The following is a 21,032-nucleotide window of genomic DNA, read 5'->3' on the forward strand; positions in this document are numbered from 1 at the left end:
TTGTGTAGAGAGCATTATGTTACATTCCTATCTCTTTTTACTCTGCTGTATCTATCCTCCCATCAGATAATTTTTGACAATGCACATTGAGGTAACCATGGGTGTAATACTGTCTAGGAATCTGTGCTTACCACATGGTGGATAAAGGTGTCTGGGGCCAATGTATAGGCTAAAGGACTAATTGCACGTATCTCTGCAGCTTCCAGACAATTCCTCTGTTTGGACATTGGTGTCTCCTAGCCATTCAGTGGGACTGGGATGCAAGGTATGGAGAATTGTTAATTCATGCATTGAACTCTCAGTTTACAGCTTGTCCTTGGAAGAACTGATTCATTAAAAGCTGGGACACAGCCATTTGTTTTCTCTCCCAGCATTTCAAACTCCAAGTCAGAAGGTTTAAGGATTTGGAAAGAGGGGATAAAGGTTTATGTAAGTGTAACTTATTCCCAAGTGCCTTCAAGACATGCAAGGTAGCTTTCACTGACATCTGGCATCTGATTTGAGGTGCACTAGCATTGCTGCAGACCAATCCCCACTGATTTAGGTGGTGTTATGGAAGATTTACACAAGCATAATTGAAGGATTCTTTTTTATTTTGAAACTGTTCTGGGTCAAACCCTGGAAGAAAACATATAGGGATTAATATGAACTTATCACCCTTCCATTAATTTCCAATGACAGACCCATTTCTTTCTATTCCACCTAGCTGTTGCTCCCAAGGTAGTAAGTTAAACAAGCCAGGTCTGCCCATCTCAGAGGTAATTGAAGTCATGTCGTCTTCAGTCTTGGTGCTTTAGGCTCCCAAGGAAATGGACCATTATTTTGTCCACATTATCCAAGAAGACCATAGCAACTCTGATAGAAATTGAAATTGAAAATAATCAAGGCAATCTGTTTATATATAGACTCCACTTTGCCTGCCTAACCAACTAGAATATAACTTGCCTAACCAGGTTGTTCTGAATGCAAGTTCTATTTTGCAAGGCTTACAGTAAAAGGAGAAAATTTACTTTACCTGTTTTTGCTTCCAAGTAACCCACCTGGAGCCCCAGCTTTTTTTTTTCTGCCTCAATGAAATGTCTCTCTCTTAGAAGAAATTCTGCTATATGAATTATAATCTCTGCTGGGAGGATTAGTGATTTTGTCAGTTTATAGCCAGTATTCTTGTTAATGCTATCTAATTGACTTATTTTAGAAATGCATATTAAATATATGCTTTAAAAAGCGTACATATCTTTCAAGAACGGGAAGAAAATATAGAAAAACAGCAAATTTGCAGTCATCTCTTGGATGCTGGATTCTTCCAGACTCACAGCTGCTCAAATGTCTTCTGCCAGCTGAGTGAAGAGTTTGATGTGATAACAAAAGAGCTTCCCTGGAAAAGCCAAAAATACGTCTGTAGCACAGCAGCTGACCAGCTCAGCAGCACGGGTCACTGCAAGCACAAACCGCCTGTTTCTCTATTCATTCCTCTAGCTCCTGACTAAATGCTGAGTCAAGTTTAAGGGCACAGACCATATTCAGACCATTCATCACAAGTGTCACAACCATTTATGTCCCTTAATTTTGCAGGAAATCCTGAGGAACAGATACCCTGGGTCACCCATAGGTTTCTTGAAATAAAACACCACAGGAACTGCAAAATCCGAATGCTTAGAGACACTGTAGAGGGCTTCTGAATATGGTCCTGGATCCTGTTAAGAGTCTTTGGTGGCCTGGGACTTGGGGACCTCTCTCTTTGCAGGGACACCGTCGCTGGCTGCATTCCCCCAAGTGACAGCCACTGAGAGCTGTTTCTTTGAGGTCCAAGCCCTAAACACGCACCCTTGGCCCCACTTTCCCCTGCTGTGTCAGCCATGGGAGATGGGGGGAAGAGTGTCTTGATTGATGTCCCGCTCAGGGAAGGATAGGGGAGAACCATGTCGTATCGGTGTTGAGTCACCCTGCTCGTAAGATGCTCCTAAGAGTCACCCCCCCTAAGATGCTAAAGATACCTCAGTGATGTCAGCTCAGGCTGAAGAAAATTTCAGGATGATGATGAGGGTGGTTTTAAGCCCTCAACACTGAACAAATGCATGAACTTTTCCAGCAATCGAAAGAAGAAGTGGTGGGAACAGGGGGTCCCCCTGGATGACTGTCGCTGCTCTGGGTCCCTTGTCTCCCCCATCACTCTCCCATGCCAGGGAGCAAAGCCTGCAGAGTCAGTGCAGGGCACACAAAGGAGAGCCACACAGAGGACAAAAGAGCTGCAGTGTGGATTGTAAAAGAAAATTATGCCCCAATAATAGAGAAACATGCAGGCCTTTCACTCAGTTCACAGGCAGTGGTGCTCTAATATTATTAACCTGATTTATTTCAAGAAAGGGTCACTTTATGAAGCGACTGTGTCTAAACTTTGTTCAGATAAAAGGCTGTTAACAAAAGGCAGGCTTTGGGAAAACAAGCAAAACTCAGGCTGTGCACTCAGTAAGCACATTTTCTAGTTTTCAGTCAAGAAGTCATTGGCAGTATCAATGCTTGAAAACTGCATGGCTCAGACATTTCTAAACCCTTTTAATCCATCACAAAGGGCTCCCTTGATTGTTGCTTTGTTTTTCTGCTGCTGCCCTACAGTATGGCTGCCAGTGTATATTCCTGATAAGCACTGAGCTATGCAGATCCTGCTAGGCTTCCCTGCTTTCGGTACCACGCAAACTGCCAATGCCTGTGTGAGGGATGCAATCATGTGTCACAAACAACCAGGAGAGGTGACACTCCATCCTCCCCTTGCAGTCCAGGAAACTTAAAAGAATACAAGATTAATTTCCATGGGCAGTGTGGTGCCACCCATAAAAGTCCCTATTGCAATAAATGGGAAGTTCTGCTTAAAAACCAAGGGTACAATGAAGCCCCTGCAATATTAATGCCATTTTAATCCCCTCAGATTCAGAGTCTGGCATCACTAATGCAATTAATTGCGATAAAAGAGAGTGCCAGCTCCATGCATCTGAATATATACTTCAACACACACTTGGATCCATCCCAAGATGTATGGGGAAGTTACGTGTCTCTTAGGCTAGACATGAGGAAGAAATGCTTTTCAATGAGGGTGGTTGCCCAGAGAGGTGGTAGATGCCCCATCTCTGGAAACTTTCAAGGCCAGGCTGGATGGGGCTCTGAGCGACCTGATCTAGTTGTAGATGTCCCTGTTCATTGCAGGGGAATTGGACTAGATGATCTTTGAAGGTCCCTTCCAACCCAGACTATTCTATGACTTTCATGTGGATGAAACCTCAGCACAGCCTGTTCTACTCAAAAAAGCACCACAAAAGTCTAAGGGACATATTCAAAACCATTAGGAGGAACATGAGTGCAGCAAGTAACAGGGAGGGTTTTGGCCAGCAGCAAGGTGACCACTGGAGTAAAACGTCACATGGATCCCCCAGGAGAGCACAGGTTGCACCGTGTACAAGCACATTGTGGACCAAGCTACTAGGGAAACAAAGGGGACATCAGGGTTTCCAGCAAGCAGAGTGAGGGTTGCTTATTTTCACAGTTCTGCTTCACCTCTACAACCTCTCTTAAATGCAGCACATTAGGCAGTGGACCCAGGAGGTCTCAAGGTCCCCAGAGCTGGCTGAGCATGCCAGGCATGATGTTAGGAGAGAAAACATTCAAAAGAAGAGACCGGCATGACGGGAGCCTCACCAGCAATTCTGTGCACTTAGCCCAATAAGGAGCATGGAAAAGGGAGAGCTACTGCTTCATCACAGGTGCAAACCTTGATAAAGAGTCTGGGAAACTAGGCTGTTTAACTCAAAGCACCCTTTTTCCTTTGCTGCACCTTGACAGAGGGCACACACGTATGCTCAGGATCCTCAGGTTGTCCTTTGTTGCTGGCTGCAAATTGTTGTGGTTTTATCTATAGGACACAAGCATCTGCTGAGGCTGACCATGAACCCTTGGCCCTGGGAAGAGAGAGATTATGTTTTCACCTACAAATAGGTGGGGTTATTTTGTTATTAGGTTTTGTTTGTTTGTTTGGGCTCTGTTGTTTTGTTTTCAAATTGTGGCTACACAAAGAGAAGAAAAGCAGTGAGATGTTCCATATGAACTAGGGTCCTTGCAAATGTTACCCTGTGCCCTGGGACATGGCACAGTCAGCACTGCTGTGCTCAAATCTCAGCTGCAGGACAGAGGCATGAGCTGAAAGGGCAGCAGGAAGCAAACAGGGACACACAGATGCAGGAAGAAGAGCAGAAGGGGAGGGAAATCATGAGAAAATGAAATGCAATCTGCTGATCTCTGAAGATCCTGCTGAAACGCAAATGGGCCCTGGGTTAAGGAACATCTGTGCATGGTGAGGGCTGGGCCATACCAGGAATAAATGCAGCAAAGGAGATAAGAGTGAATACATGCCTTACATTCAAAATCCAAATGGAGAGACATTTTCATGTCACTACTTTAATACTAGATGTTAAATGCCCAATATTAGCAATGAGAAGTAGCCACCCTATGAATTTTTAATAAATACTAATGACTTCTTAAATTAAATTTCTAAATTGAAATATATCAGGAATATCAAACATTTGTGCGACACGTGAAATCTTTACAAATATGTACTGAGGCTACTCATCGCAACGCCTACGATATCAACTTCCACAGACATTGCTTGTTTGTCTGACTCCCTGCTGGTGTTTTCACAGTTCAGCCCCAGCCACCTCCCCCACAGCCACTCCTTCTGCAGCACCATTATTTCCACCCAGCACAAAGCACCAAATACTGCAGAGGTGCTGGTGTCTGCACAAGCTCTTCCCTGGATGACATCTCACTAGCAATGAGGGAAAAGGGGAGTTAAAATCCCTGACGTGTTTTTAACAATCCCATACAACCTTCGGAATGACTGCAGAGCAAAACATCAGATTTGGGAATAACAGCTGGTCTTTACCTTTCCATTACTAACCAGCAGCCTCAGTCTTTAGTCCGTCTTTTGTTTGAAGCTGAAGGATGTATTAAAGAGGATGTAAAAATGTTACTGGTGTCACTACAAGCAGCACAGAGAGGCTGAAGAGTGTCAAACCCAATATCTTTATCTTCTCTCACCTTTGAATGCTCATATTTTTTAGTTTGTCTGCTAAATGTGTTTGCCCTATTACAGCTGCAAGCTCTTTGAGAGAGGGGCTGCATCATCTTCTATTACACTTTTCTTTCAGAGACCCAGAGTGAGGCAGGGCACTTAATTAATATGAAGTCGCAATGATATGAAACAGCACACAAAATTATTTCTATAAAGAATAGAAGACTTGCAGAGTAAACCCACTAAGATGTAACACTTTCATCAGGGTTTGTTTCTCTGGTTTTGGAGGAATATTCTGTATCACAGTGTTTTCCCTGGCCTGACCAATGAGTGTTGGCTGGAATAAAATGCTATATTAATTTCTCTTGACAATAATTGGAGCAGCCTATGATCTTAGCAACCTAAGGTCAGAATGAGAATGTCACAGCCATGTTGCTCTTTTATGTCAGTCCCTACACATCTCCAGGAAAAGCTACTAATCCACTTAAACAATTGCTTTTCTGAGGAAGAGACAGAGGACTTTGTATAAGGATACCTAATGGAAGACTCAGCCTGTGAAATATTTGAAAAGCTCACAGAGCGAGGAAGTGGAATACAACTACTTTCTGACATGTAGCACCAATGAATAAAATCATCACCAGACTGAAACCACTCGGGTATTTTTATTCATGTCTGTGCTGCAAAGTGGTTGAAGCCTAACGCTAATGAAGGAAATAATATGCAATTCATCATAGTGTGTAAAGAGAAAGACAGACAAACATAACTTTTGACTCCTGTCACTCAGTGCCTTTCTTGTCTTTGCAGCAGCTTTCAGGAAAGAACCGTATTCTCTGTGCCACTGACCAGCTCACTTTCATCCCATGAAAGAGTCATGTCCCAAAAGCCCACTCAGGCTGCAAACAGGGAATCCTCTCTGCTTCTTACTGCTCACTTTGCACATGCAGACAAAATAAGGAAAGATAATCAGTAATCATGCCTGACTTTAAGTTAATCGAGCGTAATATTGGAACTGAATTGCTAAGCCACTGTTCCACATGCTGGGGACAGTGCATACCACAAGCTGTGTGTCCAGCACAGACCGCTGCACTGCCTGGGAAGGGATGATGGGATGCAGGGACACCACCTGCTGTGCTGGGACCACATCAGCTGCCGTGCTGGGACCACATTGCCTCAGCCCGGCTTGCCTGCGAAAACAACTCACTCTTTTTTGGCCACTGTGGACTTTCTGTCTCTGCCAACAGGTGAAAGCTCATTCTCCTGTCTTCCCATGTTCTGCACGACACTGGGAAAGTACAGGATGCTGGAGGGACTGTGACTTCGTCTGAGGCTGGCACTGCCACTGCATCGTGCATGGGGGTCCTAGAGGAGCAGCCTTTGCTATTCCAGCCTTGGGATACTTATTTTCCCTTAAACTAACGGCAATGCTCCAGCCAGCCATCAAATACTCAAAGCCAAGGGGAAACAGCAGAGGGAAATAACTTGCTTAAAGAAAAAAAGAATGTTGGCTTTAAGAACTTATTTAGTATATTTGCTGTCAAAAACTTCCAGCAAGCAGACCTACTCCAAAACCTGAGACTTCATACCTGTTTCTGGTCTGGCTCAGATATCTCAATGGGGCAGTATGCTTTGGGCATGGAGAGACCTCTGAGGCCAAGGTCCCAAGTACAGCCCCACAGTGCCAGCCTCTGCCATGCTGTCTGGGCTGGGGGGCCATGGGAGGCCGTGGACACCTCATGCTCTCCATGTGACACCTGGTAAGCTCACATAGGACCCTCCAGATAGCCCCATGTAGAGTTCTCTCTTCCTGCTGCCATCATGTAACAGTTGCAATCATCTGAGTGGGGGGCACTGCCCACCCCCACTGTGTGACCTCCTGCCCAAGGGAAGGGTCCCACCTGGGGACAGTAGTGAGCTGGAGCAGGGGGTTTGGTGCTGGTGTCATCTTCGCAGCAGACGTGCTTACTTATTTTCAAATTTTTCTGTGTCTTTTAAATATCTGGCCCTGCTGCTTGCCTGGGTATTTGGGGCACTGTCAGTACGCTTGCAGCTGTAGATTGGCAACTCAAAAATTCTTAGTCGTGATTTCAGTCAATTTGCACGTTTCCAAAATGGAGCAAAACCTCATAAAGCACAGATCTAATGCATATAATACCAATTTGCTGAATGTCAGTGTATACTGACCTTCTATTATAAACACTGGCAGATGGCCATTCCTTTAGTACTCAAGAGTTGCTTGAATAGAAAATCAAGCGATGGCTTAGCCTGCATTTTGCCTCTGCATCAGTGCCCATAGCAACACACAGTGATAGCCGCCTGAACGCGATGCCTCCGTCCACCGCCAGCTCCTTTCCAGCACAGCAAAGCCATTGGTGATCCCATGGCTACCATACCCAGTTCTGTCAGAGCTACTAAATAGCAAGAGGGACCTGCTGGGAAGAAGGCAGGAGCACGCTGGCTGCCAGGCAGAAAGCCTCAGCCCAGTCATAGCAAACTGTGGGCAGGAGCTGCACGCTCCCTCTGAGAGCTGGGGTAATGGTTGTGCCTGTACAGCAACCACTGCTTTGGGGTGCTGGTGGGGGGGAAGGAGAGCCAGTCAGACTAGTCTGAATGTCGTGCAAAAACAAACCATAAATGCAACTTAGTACCTGAGGAAAAAAACGTTTGAGAAGCCAGGGAATGCAGGATCAGAACAGATACTTGCTCTGCAACCCGAAGTGCATGGCCAGCCTTTGCACAAGCACAAGCTTCGTCAGACTTTGTGTTGACAAAAACTTTGCGGCTAGTTCCTAATATCCCAAGTTGCCTCTATGTGTCGTCTTTTCCCATCCACCCTACAAGGCCTGTTTCCAGAGCCGAGAGTCGGGCAGTGCACAGGAACAGTGTGTGTCCCACATACAGGTAATGCATACTGTGCATCCCTCCAAATTTGTTCCTTCCCTTTTCATCATCTCTCACATCTTCCATGCTCTTTGGAATTGGAAGTGGTGTCTTGAGTAGCCAAATGTTGCAGCATCCTGCACTCCTGACATCTTTCCCCCTTGGGACTTTGCTTTCTCCCTCTAATGGGGAGGTGCTCAGGGGTTCAAGCCCAAACTAGGTGATGCTCCTCTGCAGTAAGGAGCAGATCACCAGCTGAATTCACACTCCCGAGCTTGTGGGTACAATCTGCTTGCATCTGCTGTGGGTTCAGGGGTTGCATTTCTGCATACTGGACCAAACCTGTGACTGAGTTTGTGAGTCTGCTGGCAGGGCTACCACTGTCTTCCAAGTGTTTTCAGTTGTTTTGCAGAGATGCTCAGAATCTCAGGGATATTCCCTGCCAGAGTCTTGCAGTTCTTTTAATAGGCTGTGAAATTTTGGAATCAAACTATTTAAGTCTTCTGACAACACAACACATCTGCAGGTGCCTTACTCCACAATAAACATCCATTGTACGGCCTTCTCCCCTTACAATGTGGATTAATTTTAACCCTCACAACAGCCTAATGGAAAGAGTGTGCTGCACTCCAAATGCCAAACACTTGCTGAAAGCTTTCCTTTGTTAGCGCCTCCCAGTTTAGTCACCACCAGCTTCTGAAAAGATTCCACAGAGTTAATGTTTCCATTTCTTTTAATTCACTCGCAGTGATGACACAGCCATAACACAGCTGTGTTCCAGCTCAAAGGAGCCGAGCGCGGATGCTGCCCACTGTTCCTCGGCCCCTGCTCCCTCCTGGCTCGCAAGCAGGGCTGATGCTGTTGGGAGGATATGGTGACATTTTCCTATCTGGGGTGGAAAAGTTCTTTAAGAGGAAGTCCTTTTTCTCTTTCTTTTTTTCTTCCCCCCCCTCCTGCCTTGCCTTTTTTTTTGACATTTTCTCTGTGAAAAGCTGACCTAATTTTCTGGGAATAATATAAATGGTTACACACTCGAAGCATTGCGCTAGAGAGTTTATAGATAAAGCTGAACTATTTTATGGTTCAATTATCCCAAAGTATGGGGGATCCCTGTTGCATTAACACTTTATGAAGATAGTACAGTGCAGGCTTCCTTGCTCTTTTTCATGTAAGTCAGGATTTGCCAGTAAAACCTTCACTGCAGCCTTGTTACTACAAAAGCCATTAGCATTGCTAGGTGTAAAAGACACATTAAAGATATTTTCTGCAATGACCGTGTCTGGTGTTAATATTCGTACCAATCCCCTGCCCCATTCTGGAGAACAAAAGATAAGGTGGAAAAGAGTCATTCAGAGATGGGAAGAGTCAAAGAAAAGGGGATGAAGCAGTGGCACAGGGATGGGCTGTGGAGGAGAGGCTGTAGGAGACCGCTGTCACCCTCAGACACACCAGTACCATTGGGTTGTGGCAATCCACATTTCAGACTAAAATACAGTGTCCTGTTTTTAGCTATGGACTTAATGTAGTGTGCAGTAGGCTGAAAACGTGGGACAAGAGAGATCAAATTGTCTGGCCTACTCTGCTTATTTAAGAGTTTTCTCTTTGGTGAACTGGGCTGTAGAAATCACTGAGATCCAGTGCTTGGGTACACTTTTCTACTGACTCAAATAGGCTTGTAATTCCATCATAGATTGGGGTTTCAGCATCATATTTTCTGACATTTCTGGGATTTTAGTCCATAAGCTCAGACTTTCACATTTCTTACTTCACATTTTCTGTAGGTCAATGCCTTCAGCAAGTTGGACAGTGCAAGTGGTTTGAGTAGGAATAGATTGCACCAGCATCACCTCTCTTGCTGGTATCTGAACCAGATGTCTTAAATGTAGCTTGGGTAAGTCTCCCAGTTCTGCAGCCACACCTGACTGCCAGAGATATATGGCTTATGTTCTTGAAAGAATCTGTGGTTCATTTGTTGCTGGTGTGCACTTTCATTTCTCTGAGAATCTAATTAGGTTCAATGATTAGGAATGCTAATGGGCATAACAATCCCATAGAAATTTACCTTTGAGAAAAAAAGAAGGGCAGAAAAAATATCCAGCAAAAGAAGAAAAAAAATAAGAAGGAAAAAAATACAAAAAACAAACAACCACCACTACAACTTACACACAAATAAATAAATAAATAAATTGCCACTATGCAAATGCCTTTACCTATTTATCAGAGGTTGTTGTAAAGACAAATTAGTTAATTGCTGCAAAGTGCTTTGAAAATGAAAAGGGATATATAAGAGGTGATTATTATTATTCACAACAATCTGGTAGGTGAAGGCATCTGTCTTTTTTGCTTTATATATCCCAAGAGCTTTTGCAAAGCAACATTAAAAGAAAGGAAAAGACCTCAAATAGGAGAAGAACAATCCCAAAAGGGAGAGAAAAAGCCTGTGACATTTGTGAATAATAAAAATAATAAGCTACAGATCAGATTAAAAAAATACCACCAGGGGTATACAGTAAGATAGCTACACTGAGGTGCATTTGAACTGATCTTAATGGATATGGAGATCATTAGCAGTGTGCTGATACTGCTGAACTGACACAGAAAATATTAATTTAAATAGGACTACCTTACATAAAGTCTATAGCTGCATTATGATGCAAGTAAGTCAAACTTCTGTGCCTTATGCTTTGGCCCTTTTGGTACTAATCAGAATGTCTGTTTTGTGTTCAAACTTCCAGAAATTATAAAGGGTAAAGTTTTTACCCCATTACAGGATCTGATGCAATTCTGCAAACTAAAATGCTCAAGGATGATGTAAGGAGATCTGTAATTTAGGCTATGAGTAAATCACACATTTTTCTCCAAGATTTGTAGAACAGCATCCAAGCCTCTGATTACTTATATTATGTGTTAACTCCCCCCACATCAGCAGTCCCACCAGACCCCAGGGAGACAGTCATGTGCTTACACTAAGCACATGCAAAAGTGCTAGCAAGATCACTACACTAATTTTCAGCATCAGAAAGTAAAATAGCGCCTATACTGAGGCAAGACTCCTGATGAGTCTACAGACTACAGCATTTCATAACTGCGGATTTCATAGCTGTGGAAGAATTAACTCATTTCCCCCCCCCCTTTTTTTTTCCTTCTTCTCAATATAGCAGCTAAATTATCACTTGCCCTAGCTATGAATCACTTCAGAGCTCATTCCTTAAAGGTACCCAAAATTCCCTCAGGTGTTTTGACATAATTCTATTACATCTTATTTCTGTTTAATATTAAAGTCTTTCCTGCATGTTTAAATAAACCTGGAAACCTTTTTAGGGAACACAGCTTAATGGGGAACTAAGAACATGCGCACTGAATGTCCCTATCTTACACACATTTTATTATTAATGGTAATTCATGCAGAACCAGCCACTTCACAAGGAGAGACTAAACACTTACATGAAGCTAGGTGCTTCTTTCTGACCTTAATTTGTTTCTGTACTTGAACACTGGATTCCCTTTCAAAAAATAATTATTCCCATAAAGATTAAAAACCAATAATGCAGTCTCTTTCTGGGTGACAAAGAAAGGCAGGGTTTTGAGAGTGAGTGGTAGGAATACTTTCTTAGCGGCTATTCCAATAAACCAGAGGGTAATAGGTCTTCTCCTGGGTCAGGATATGGGTGTCCTCAGAGAAGTAAGATGGAGGATTGGGCCTGTTTGTTCCCGTGTATTTAATGGTGTTTTCTCCCTTGTTTATAATATGTTTTCTTACAGCTTCTGCTATTATTTCACTTGGAGGGACCAGACAACACCTTGGGTTTTTCTATGGTGTTGGCAGTCTTAATTTAAGTCTCTGGTGGCAATAATTCCAGCATTTCTTCTTGATGGCAAGTTCACTTCCCTATGTGAACTAGCTGAAGATTTTAGTCCAGCTCCCAGGGAAAATGCATCTTGACTTTTGTAAGTGAGCCCAGTATTTAGCATTTCTGAGACTAGGTGGGCTCAGAAACTGAAATGAGCCTGATCAAAAGCTCATCAAATCCCATAAAAAAGCTCCCTTACTAGGAGGAAGGACAGGACATTTGAGGTGGTGTTCCAGGATGAGGAGTGGGGAACTCCTGTTGTTTGGCATCTTCGGTCCAGATGAGAGAGATTTTGGTGTGATCTCTGTCACTTCTGATGCAATGGCACATCCACCCAGGCAGGGTCACAGCTCAGGTTTTGTCTTCCTACCAGAACCATAGACCCACAGGCACTTTTGGTAGCTCACAGTCTCTCAAAAGAGGTCTGTAATTTGCCCAGAGGAGCAGAGATAGCAGAGGGAAAAGGGACAGGTTAGGTGAAACAGGATTTCCTCACCTCTTTCAAAGCTGGTGTTTGCACAGGAGATTCACTCATTCGAGTGAAGAGTGAAAATGTAAATGGGAGAGGTAGGTGTTGTTGCCCACCAGCGGTCAGGAATGATACACCATTTCAGATGCACTGGGCTACATGCACAGAAATTGAAGGTTTGCCACTAACTCCAGATTTACCTTGTTCTTAAAGTACTTCTTCCTCCCTACCTCTACCATAAAGTGAATGCAGGGTTTTTTCCCAGTTAACAAGTTAGCAGTGTGAGCCCAGAGACCACAGGGGGCTTGGCCAAGTCAGTGGCAAAGGAAGAATACCCAAATCGTAGGCTGGCATAGAGACTATTTTCACACCATTTTTCCTCTAGTTTTGGAAAAGATAGATGTGTGCACTGTGGGGAACAACTGCAGAGGGAAGAATGTAAACTGACAAAGAGGAGGAGGAGAGGAGGAGGAGAGGAGGAGGAGAGGAGGAGGAGGAGAGGAGGAGGGGAGGGGAGGGGAGGGGAGGGGAGGGGAGGGGAGGGGAGGGGAGGGGAGGGGAGGGGAGGGGAGGGGAGGGGAGGGGAGGGGAGGGGAGGGGAGGGGAGGGGAGGGGAGGGGAGGGGAGAGGGGAGGAGAAGGGAGGGGAGGGGAGGGGAGGGGAGGGGAAGGGAGGGGAGGGGAGGGGAGGGGAGGGGAGGGGAGGGGAGGGGAGGGGAGGAGAGGAGAGGAGAGGAGAGGAGAGGAGAGGAGAGGAGAGGAGAGGAGAGGAGAGGAGAGGAGAGGAGAGGAGAGGAGAGGAGAGGAGAGGAGAGGAGAGGAGAGGAGAGGAGAGGAGAGGAGAGGAGAGGAGAGGAGAGGAGAGGAGAGGAGAGGAGAGGAGAGGAGAGGAGAGAAGAGAAGAGAAGAGAAGAGAAGAGAAGAGAAGAGAAGAGAAGAGAAGAGAAGAGAAGAGAAGAGAAGAGAAGAGAAGAGAAGAGAAGAGAAGAGAAGAGAAGAGAAGAGAAGAGAAGAGAAGAGAAGAGAAGAGAAGAGAAGAGAAGAAGAGAAGAGAGAAAAAGGAGGGCTGAGCCTACATAGATACACTAAGAACAGCGAGAATGCTTACTGAAGACACAGCACAAATGGCACAATCTAAAGAATTCTTGTGTGGCAAGCAAGTCCTCATCTAAAATACTTTGGAAACTGGGATAGGTATGACTAATTTCCCTGCCAATTGCAGAAATGGCTTTTAGTTGAGCTGTGTTGTCAAACCCCATAGCCCAGGCCCTCATTCATTAGCTGGCCTCTCTCGCTGCCAAGTTTAAGCGACATACTGCTTCATTCCTCTGATTTTTCATCTGCAAAACTTACACATTACCTATCTGCCTCACAATGACATTACGAGGCTAATTTAATTTAATCACAGCTATATAGCTCTTCTGAGATAGTTGGAGAAAAGGTGCTAGAGCAGCCATCATGCCCTTCGTTATCATTAGAGGTGACATTTGAGTGCCAGCTGAGTACTGTGGGAGTTGGATCCAGGCATCAGCTGTGGCGATCTGTCATAATGACCCAGATGATGAGAGTGGCTGAATGGGGAACAATTTTGGTGACCTGCAAAACAGTTCCATTAAAAATGCAAACTCTTTCACAGCCAGAATTTAGTGCCTGAAGAAACCAAAATCTTCTCACGTCTTATTATGAAGAGGAAATTAATTAATGTTTTTTCCTTCAGAAGCACCTTTTTCTCAAATAAACCAAGCGAACAAAAGAGACTGATAAAGTTTCTTGGAGGATTTTGTTAGGAGGACAGAAGGCACCCAAGAAGAACACTGTAACTTTCTCTTCTGCTTTGATCTCTTCACCCATCTCCCACTCCTCTTGCTATGGGATAGCAGAGTGCAGCCAGCCCCACACTTCTGGCACAAAGCCTTTAAGGTCACCTTGTGAAAGTGGGTGGTCCTGCTATCCACCCACTGCAGCCCAGTTATCCCACCCACTGCCTCCCACCCCACCCTATGCAGAATATCTCCCACGATGAAGCACAGAGAGCAGGCAAAGAGAGGCTGGAGTTTGTTTCAGGAGACGAGACAGCAAGGGGACCCATGCCTGTGACAGAGACAGCTTGGAGGCACCTCCCCACTTCCCCCAATTTCTTCCATGGGATCTAACAGACAGAGCCGTGTGAATAAATATTTATACAAAACATAGTCAAGAATGAGAATTCACAATCTAAAATTGCACAAATATTTGGGAATCTAGACACTATAACTCAAGTGGCACTTAATCTCCAAGTGCAACCAAAAATATATAACTCCTCGGTTTACTAGCAGTGTCAGCTCCCCAAGTGTGGAGCTGAATAATTTAGGGTGGAGGAGAAACAGACAGTGTCTGAGCATGGAGTTTGCTGGGGAGAAGAGCTCCCCTCAAGCTTCGCCGGTGACTTTTCCAGGCCAGGCAGGCAAGGGAGGCTCCAGGTCACCTTCAGGACAACCCCATAAATGCAGAGAAAAACCAGAACCACAAGGGCAAGAACACAGGCCCTGCAGCCATCTGTCCACAGGCACAGGGAGAGCACCGGGGGCCACTCAGGGGTGTGGGGTGCTGGAGCCTTCCCATGGCAGGGGAGGCTGCCCAACACCTGCCACCAGCAAGGCTCAAATCTGACAACTACAGCTGTAGCATAAAGGCAGATTATCACCCATCCAAACCAAATTCAATTATCATATCTATGCTGCTTCTCTATTTCTGTAACTGGAAGGCTATTATTAGGCTCCCTCCCTCTCACTCCCTGTTTTTAATACATCTCCAAGTAATGCTGCTGTAAAACATTCAAAAAAGTAAACATTAGCTTTAGGCCATTTGATTATCAGTTTCCCAGAACACTTTGTTCTGCCCTGCTTTACTCCATATTCCTTTAATACAAAAAAAAAAAAAAAAAAAAAAAAAAAAAAAGAAAAAAGAAAAAAAGAGATGGGCTGAGATGGGTTTAATGAATTCACACTACAGCAATTCCCCTCTCTGTCTCCAGTGCTGGCCCTGGCTCATTCTCACAATGGCAGAAAATACCAGTTGGATGGAAAAGAAGCAAGGAAATAGGTTTTCCTGGGAAAACAGGGATACTATATTCTCTCCTGTCCTAATAGCTAAAATATTTCCAGGCAGGCTTCCTGCCTGCATCCCCGTTAATGATGGGAGGTGATTGGGTGGTGAATGTTCCTCTGAACAGGCAAGGGCAATGCATCCCCATGAGATGAGGGAACCAGTCCTCAGCAGCCGTGCGAACCAAGAGTCAACAGCCCAGAAACACCTTCACTGCCAGTGTCCTTTCTGATGCCGCTCACTGACAAAGTGCATATTTTTCCCCTGAGGTCTCAAGACAGGGATGGGGAGCACATCACACATGCTTGCTCTGTGACCTCTACGCCAATGACTGACACTTTGCTGTGACAAGAAGCTTATATATTTTTTGTGAGATGGTGCTATGCTTCTTTCTTGTGTTAAACAAAAACCCTGAAAAACTCCTAAGCAGGTTTTGTCCCTCAAAGGTGTGGTGAAATGAAGCCTGTGAGTGCTTTTTCTGTATATGCCTGTAGGAACGCAGGAATGAAAGTGTTAGTAAGAGCTGAGTTAATCCTTTGGGACAAGCGATGTGTCTTCTGATGGCTTTTAACATGCCTACTTGTGAATAAAACACAAAAAGACCCAAATCTTTGCTCAGTTCTTGCAGAGCTACCTTAATATGTATAATAAATCATTATACCCTAGCCTTTTGGCTGTAATGGGGTGGTTTTAGCATCCTGACTTTCATTTCAAAAGCTGCCAGTTGACTTAAACTCTTTATCTCTGTCTGTCACACAAATCAGAGAATTTCATAAGTAATAAAGCATTTGGAGCAAAATGTAGAGATTGAGGAGGCAGGGTCTCACTTTCGTAGTCCTGGGAATTAGCTAGAAGCAACGAGCAGTGTTCTGGCCTCTGTGCTACAAATTCAAACCCCTGTTAGCATCACCCATTCAAGAGGTTCCCCAAGGCCACCCCAGCTGGAGCAGGACTGTCAGCCAGGCGTGCTGAGGTATTGAGTGTTAGTCTACTTACAGAAACATCTGTTCTTGGCTTCTTACATGTGAATAATCAAGAGAACTGGGTTCACGACTTTGTTCACATGAATCAGACTATGACCTTGGGCACACAGGTTGCTGCCTCTTGAAATGGCTAGTACCAAATGCTGCCCATGAAGGTGGGTGTGAGCCTCCTGCTAGCATCCTGCCTCACAAACACAGAAACTGGCTCAGCCCCTGGCTGCGGTGGCTGTGCATGGAAACTGGGAAGCTGAAGATGTAGTTATTCCCTGCTTCATTCTGCTCAGCTGCAAATATTGTACAAATATTGCAGCCAGCCTTTTTTAAAATGAATTTTAAAAGCTTTTGGATAAGGTTCTTATTTACATCATTCCAATAGTGTAAAGGGACAGAAACAAGCCAAGTTTTTTAATTAACAACTGATGTAGCACAGAATTCGGCATTATATGCAGAAGTACTTCCTCTCTGTTTTATTTTGGCCGTGTCCAACCATAACACCACCTAAACACCATAACACCACCTAATATTAACAAGAGTTGCATGATGGCAGTGCTGTGCACCAGAGCAAAACCTCCTGGAACATTAAATGGCTCCTAGGGTAGGTGCTTGCTGCCCTGTTCATGTCTGTAAGCCAGGATAAGGCACTGGGTTTAACCACACATTGTTCCTTAAATACTGTGAGAGTTTCTTCATTTCCTTTGTTTCACTGCTACTGATTAAAAATTTAGCAGCAATGTTGTATAAAGGTAAAGCCTACAGGCACTTTATTTGAGAGACACTTTTGAAAACAGAGGCACGGAGAGAGGCCGGGGAGAGTTGGGGGGGGAAGGGAGCTAGGATGAGAACTGGGACCTTGGCGGCAGTGGGAAACACCCAAGGGAGAGACAAGAACCATCTCTCGAGGGGGAGAAGAGCGCGAAATGTGGCAGGTTTTGGAGGAGGAATTAAATAACTGAGAAATGAGCATTGTGAGACGACTCATCCCTGGGGCTGGGGGCTGGGGTGGACCTGTGCTGGTCCTGCGCTCATGGGAAGGCATCACTTGGACAGCCCTCCACCAGCATTGGCCACCTCGGACTTAACCAAGGTGGGCTGGCGTGCTCTGGGCGAGGAAGAGCCTGCCCCGCCAGACATTGTGTCTGGGGTGAATTAATGCTATTTTCTTTAAATCCCAGAGCTATTTTAATTTCGTGCAACAGAAGAGCAACCAGAGAGGCCTAACAGCTGGCATACCTTTTCACTTCAGCTGTTTAATGCAGTGGCTGCAGCTCAGTTTACTCTGGCCAAAAATTAGGGTGAGGCCAAAATCGAACCTTCCTTGTAAGCAACAGCTTCAGGTCACTGCAGAGCGACCGTAGTGCAGGGAGAGCTCAGCCCTGCTCAAGCTGCTACTCCTCCACCTGGCAGACATAAATACTCTTCACCATGCTGAAGCATGCTGGTCACCTGCTAATGCAAAAAGCAGGGGAGGGGGAAAAAAAGGAGAAAAAAAAAAAAAAAAAGAGGAAAAAAAATAAAAGGAGCTCAGCACTGTTGTTTTGCTGTGGTGTTTATCACCATCCAGTTTCCTCTCTGAGAGCAATGAGCGATCACAAAATTGATAATTCTCAGTGGTATTTTCTCAGCAGCATTTCTCACAGAATGCAAACGTCTCTTTTCTTGTAGGCAGATGGACAGAGCCTGCAGGATCACATTTACTGGAGAGAAACCAGCTTTGAAAAGTTTCGACAGCCGGCATGGTATCTGGTCCATCTCTATCGAAATGAGTTCATTATCATTCATTTTTTGCCAACTGCCAATCAGTTCTTAAATCACTCTTCAAATTAGGATGTTGAAAAAAGAAATCAAAAAAGTCTCTGCAGATACATTTTGAACATTTACAGGAATATTTTAGAAGTATTGTTCCAACAGCTGACACTATATAATTAATGTATAAAATAAAACAAAGAGACAACCAACCTTCTAAAAAGTGGTTTTTTTCATCATGTTGGTGCAAAAAGAAAGCGGCAAAAGATCCCAGATTCCTTCACCTACCTTGTATTTGAGAAAAGATGAAAATATATTATTCAGGGAGACTGTTCCTCAGTGCCCATCCTATTTTTTTTTTCAAAGGGCTACTCATTTTTTCTGCAGAGATTCTGATTTTGCACTCAGAAATTTATCATATTCCTAGTGCTGTCCTCTTAAACAAGTGTTTGTCAATGTATAGTGAAGAGACCCACATTCAGACTGTTATACTCTTCTATCAGATTAAGGTATTTGCATATTTTCCTGCAAAATAAACGCATTGTCACAGAGGATTAATAGGAAATAAAGAAGGCAGGAAAATACAGATTTTAGCATGCAAGCCCATGTCTTTCACCTATTGTGTAATTGGTCTGCATTTGCTGATTAGTGAATATGCAGTTGTTGGAACACAAAGTTTTGTCACTTTTTTCCCTTTTGATCATACCAAATACCCGAACAAAACATAGGAATGTCACCTCTTACAGTTCATGAAAACAATAGTGTGGCAAAAAATCACAGCCCATCAGCTTCCCAAAGCATCCTGAAGCCTCAGAAAGCAAGAGTCCAGATATGTGATGTTGTTCTGAAATGGTACAACCTGACATTTGCCTAAGAGAAAGGAGGGGGTAAATGAACAAAATAGAAGAAAATAGAAGAAAAGAAAAGGAAAGGAAAAAACAAAAAGGAAGGGGAAGGGGAAGGGGAAGGGGAAGGGGAAGGGGAAGGGGAAGGGGAAGGGGAAGGGGAAGGGGAAGGGGAAGGGGAAGGGGAAGGGGAAGGGGAAGGGGAAGGGGAAGGGGAAGGGGAAGGAAAGGAAAGGAAAGGAAAGGAAAGGAAAGGAAAGGAAAGGAAAGGAAAGGAAAGGAAAGGAAAGGAAAGGAAAGGAAAGGAAAGGAAAGGAAAGGAAAGGAAAGGAAAGGAAAGGAAAGGAAAGGAAAGGAAAGGAAAGGAAAGGAAAAGGAGAAGATGGAGGGGGAGGGGAGGGGAGGGGAGGGGAGGAGAGAAAAAGAAAAAGAAAGGGAAGGGAAGGGAAGGGAAGGGAAGGGAAGGGAAGGGAAGGGAAGGGAAGGGAAGGGAAGGGAAGGGAAGGGAAGGGAAGGGAAGGGAAGGGAAGGGAAGGGAAGAGAGGAGAGGAGAGGAGAGGAGAGGAGAGGAGAGGAGAGGAGAGGAGAGGAGAGGAGAGGAGAGGAGAGGAGAGGAGAGGAGAGGAGAGGAGAGGAGAGGAGAGGAGAGGAGAGGAGAGGAGAGGAGAGGAGAGGAGAGGAGAGGAGAGGAGAGGAGAGGAGAGGAGAGGAGAGGAGAGGAGAGGAGAGGAGGAGAGGAGAGAAGAAGAGAAGAGAAAAGAAGAGAAGAAGAGAAGAGAAGAGAAGAGAAGAGAAGAGAAGAGAAGAGAAGAGAAGAGAAGAGAAGAGAAGAGAAGAGAAGAGAAGAGAAGAGAAAAAAAGAAAGAAAAGAAAAGAAAAAAGAAAAAAGAAAAGAAAAGAAAAGAAAAGAAAAGAAAAGAAAAGAAAAGAAAAGAAAAGAAAAGAAAAGAAAAGAAAAGAAAAGAAAAGAAAAGAAAAGAAAAGAAAAGAAAAGAAAAGAAAAGAAAAGAAAAGAAAAGAAAAGAAAAGAAAAGAAAAAGAAAAGCTGAAAATTTTTGTAACTAAGTACCTTAAACACAGACTTGAAGACTGGCAAAAGCATGTCCCATATGGATATGTGGTCTCTCACTGTATTATTCCACGCAGACAGTGAGGAAGGTAAGATATTAAGGGCACCATTAATGTGTGGTACTTGTTCTTTGTTTAAAAAAAAAAACAACTGAACAATGCATGGTGTACAGGGACCATAATTATTTCTGGGGAGAATCATAGAAGAGTTTGGGTTGGAAGGGACCTTCAAAACTCATCTAGTCCAGCTGCCCTTTAATGAGCAGAGACATCTTCAGCTAGATCAGGTTGCTCAGAACCCCATCCAGCCTGGCCTCGAATGTTTCCAGGGATGAGGCATCTACCACTGCTCTGGACAACCTGTGCCAGACATCTGCCGCTGCCCAGCGTGGTGGTGCCTCACACTGGACACTGCCTTGTTTGCTTTGGAAGATCCGTGCTTGCATTCCCACTAGAGCCAGGATCTCAGGGAAGGAGCAAAGCAGGGAGTGGGGTCTCCTCTGCTAAGGGGTGGCTGCTGCCATTTGAGTTTGCACACCACAGGAGGCTTCTTCTAAAAATTTCTTTCTGGGGGCTTTTGTGCTGCTCTATGTCCCCAACCTGCACATCCGTGAGCACCCAGGTTCCAGCTCATGTTTGCCAGCTGCTGCAGATCTCCACATGGCACTTCTGATGGACACATGGGAGGTTATGTCAAAGCAACTGCAATTATCTCATCATGACTAAATTTACCTTCTGAGTTTGTGCATACAGGATCAGCAATATCACTCATTTTTGGGGTGTATGCATGCACCTATGCACAGAGGCATTAGCATTTCACTGACAGGAGCCTAATTTCTCAGGTTTGCACAGCTTGGGTCTTCAAGCCACAAACACGAGCACATCTTTAAGTAAAATAACATGAATCTCATACCACTGTGAGAAAAAACTGTGAAATGGCTTAAAAATAAATAGATTCATAAGGAACACTAGTTTCTGACTGAAGATGCTGTGATACATGGCTGAAATGACTACCTGGGCTACTTTAGATGCTAGAAGTATTGCTAGTAGCTGAAAA

This window comes from Streptopelia decaocto (assembly GCF_964273445.1).
Source record: "Streptopelia decaocto genome assembly, chromosome: 2".
Taxonomy (NCBI): Eukaryota; Metazoa; Chordata; class Aves; order Columbiformes; family Columbidae; genus Streptopelia; species Streptopelia decaocto.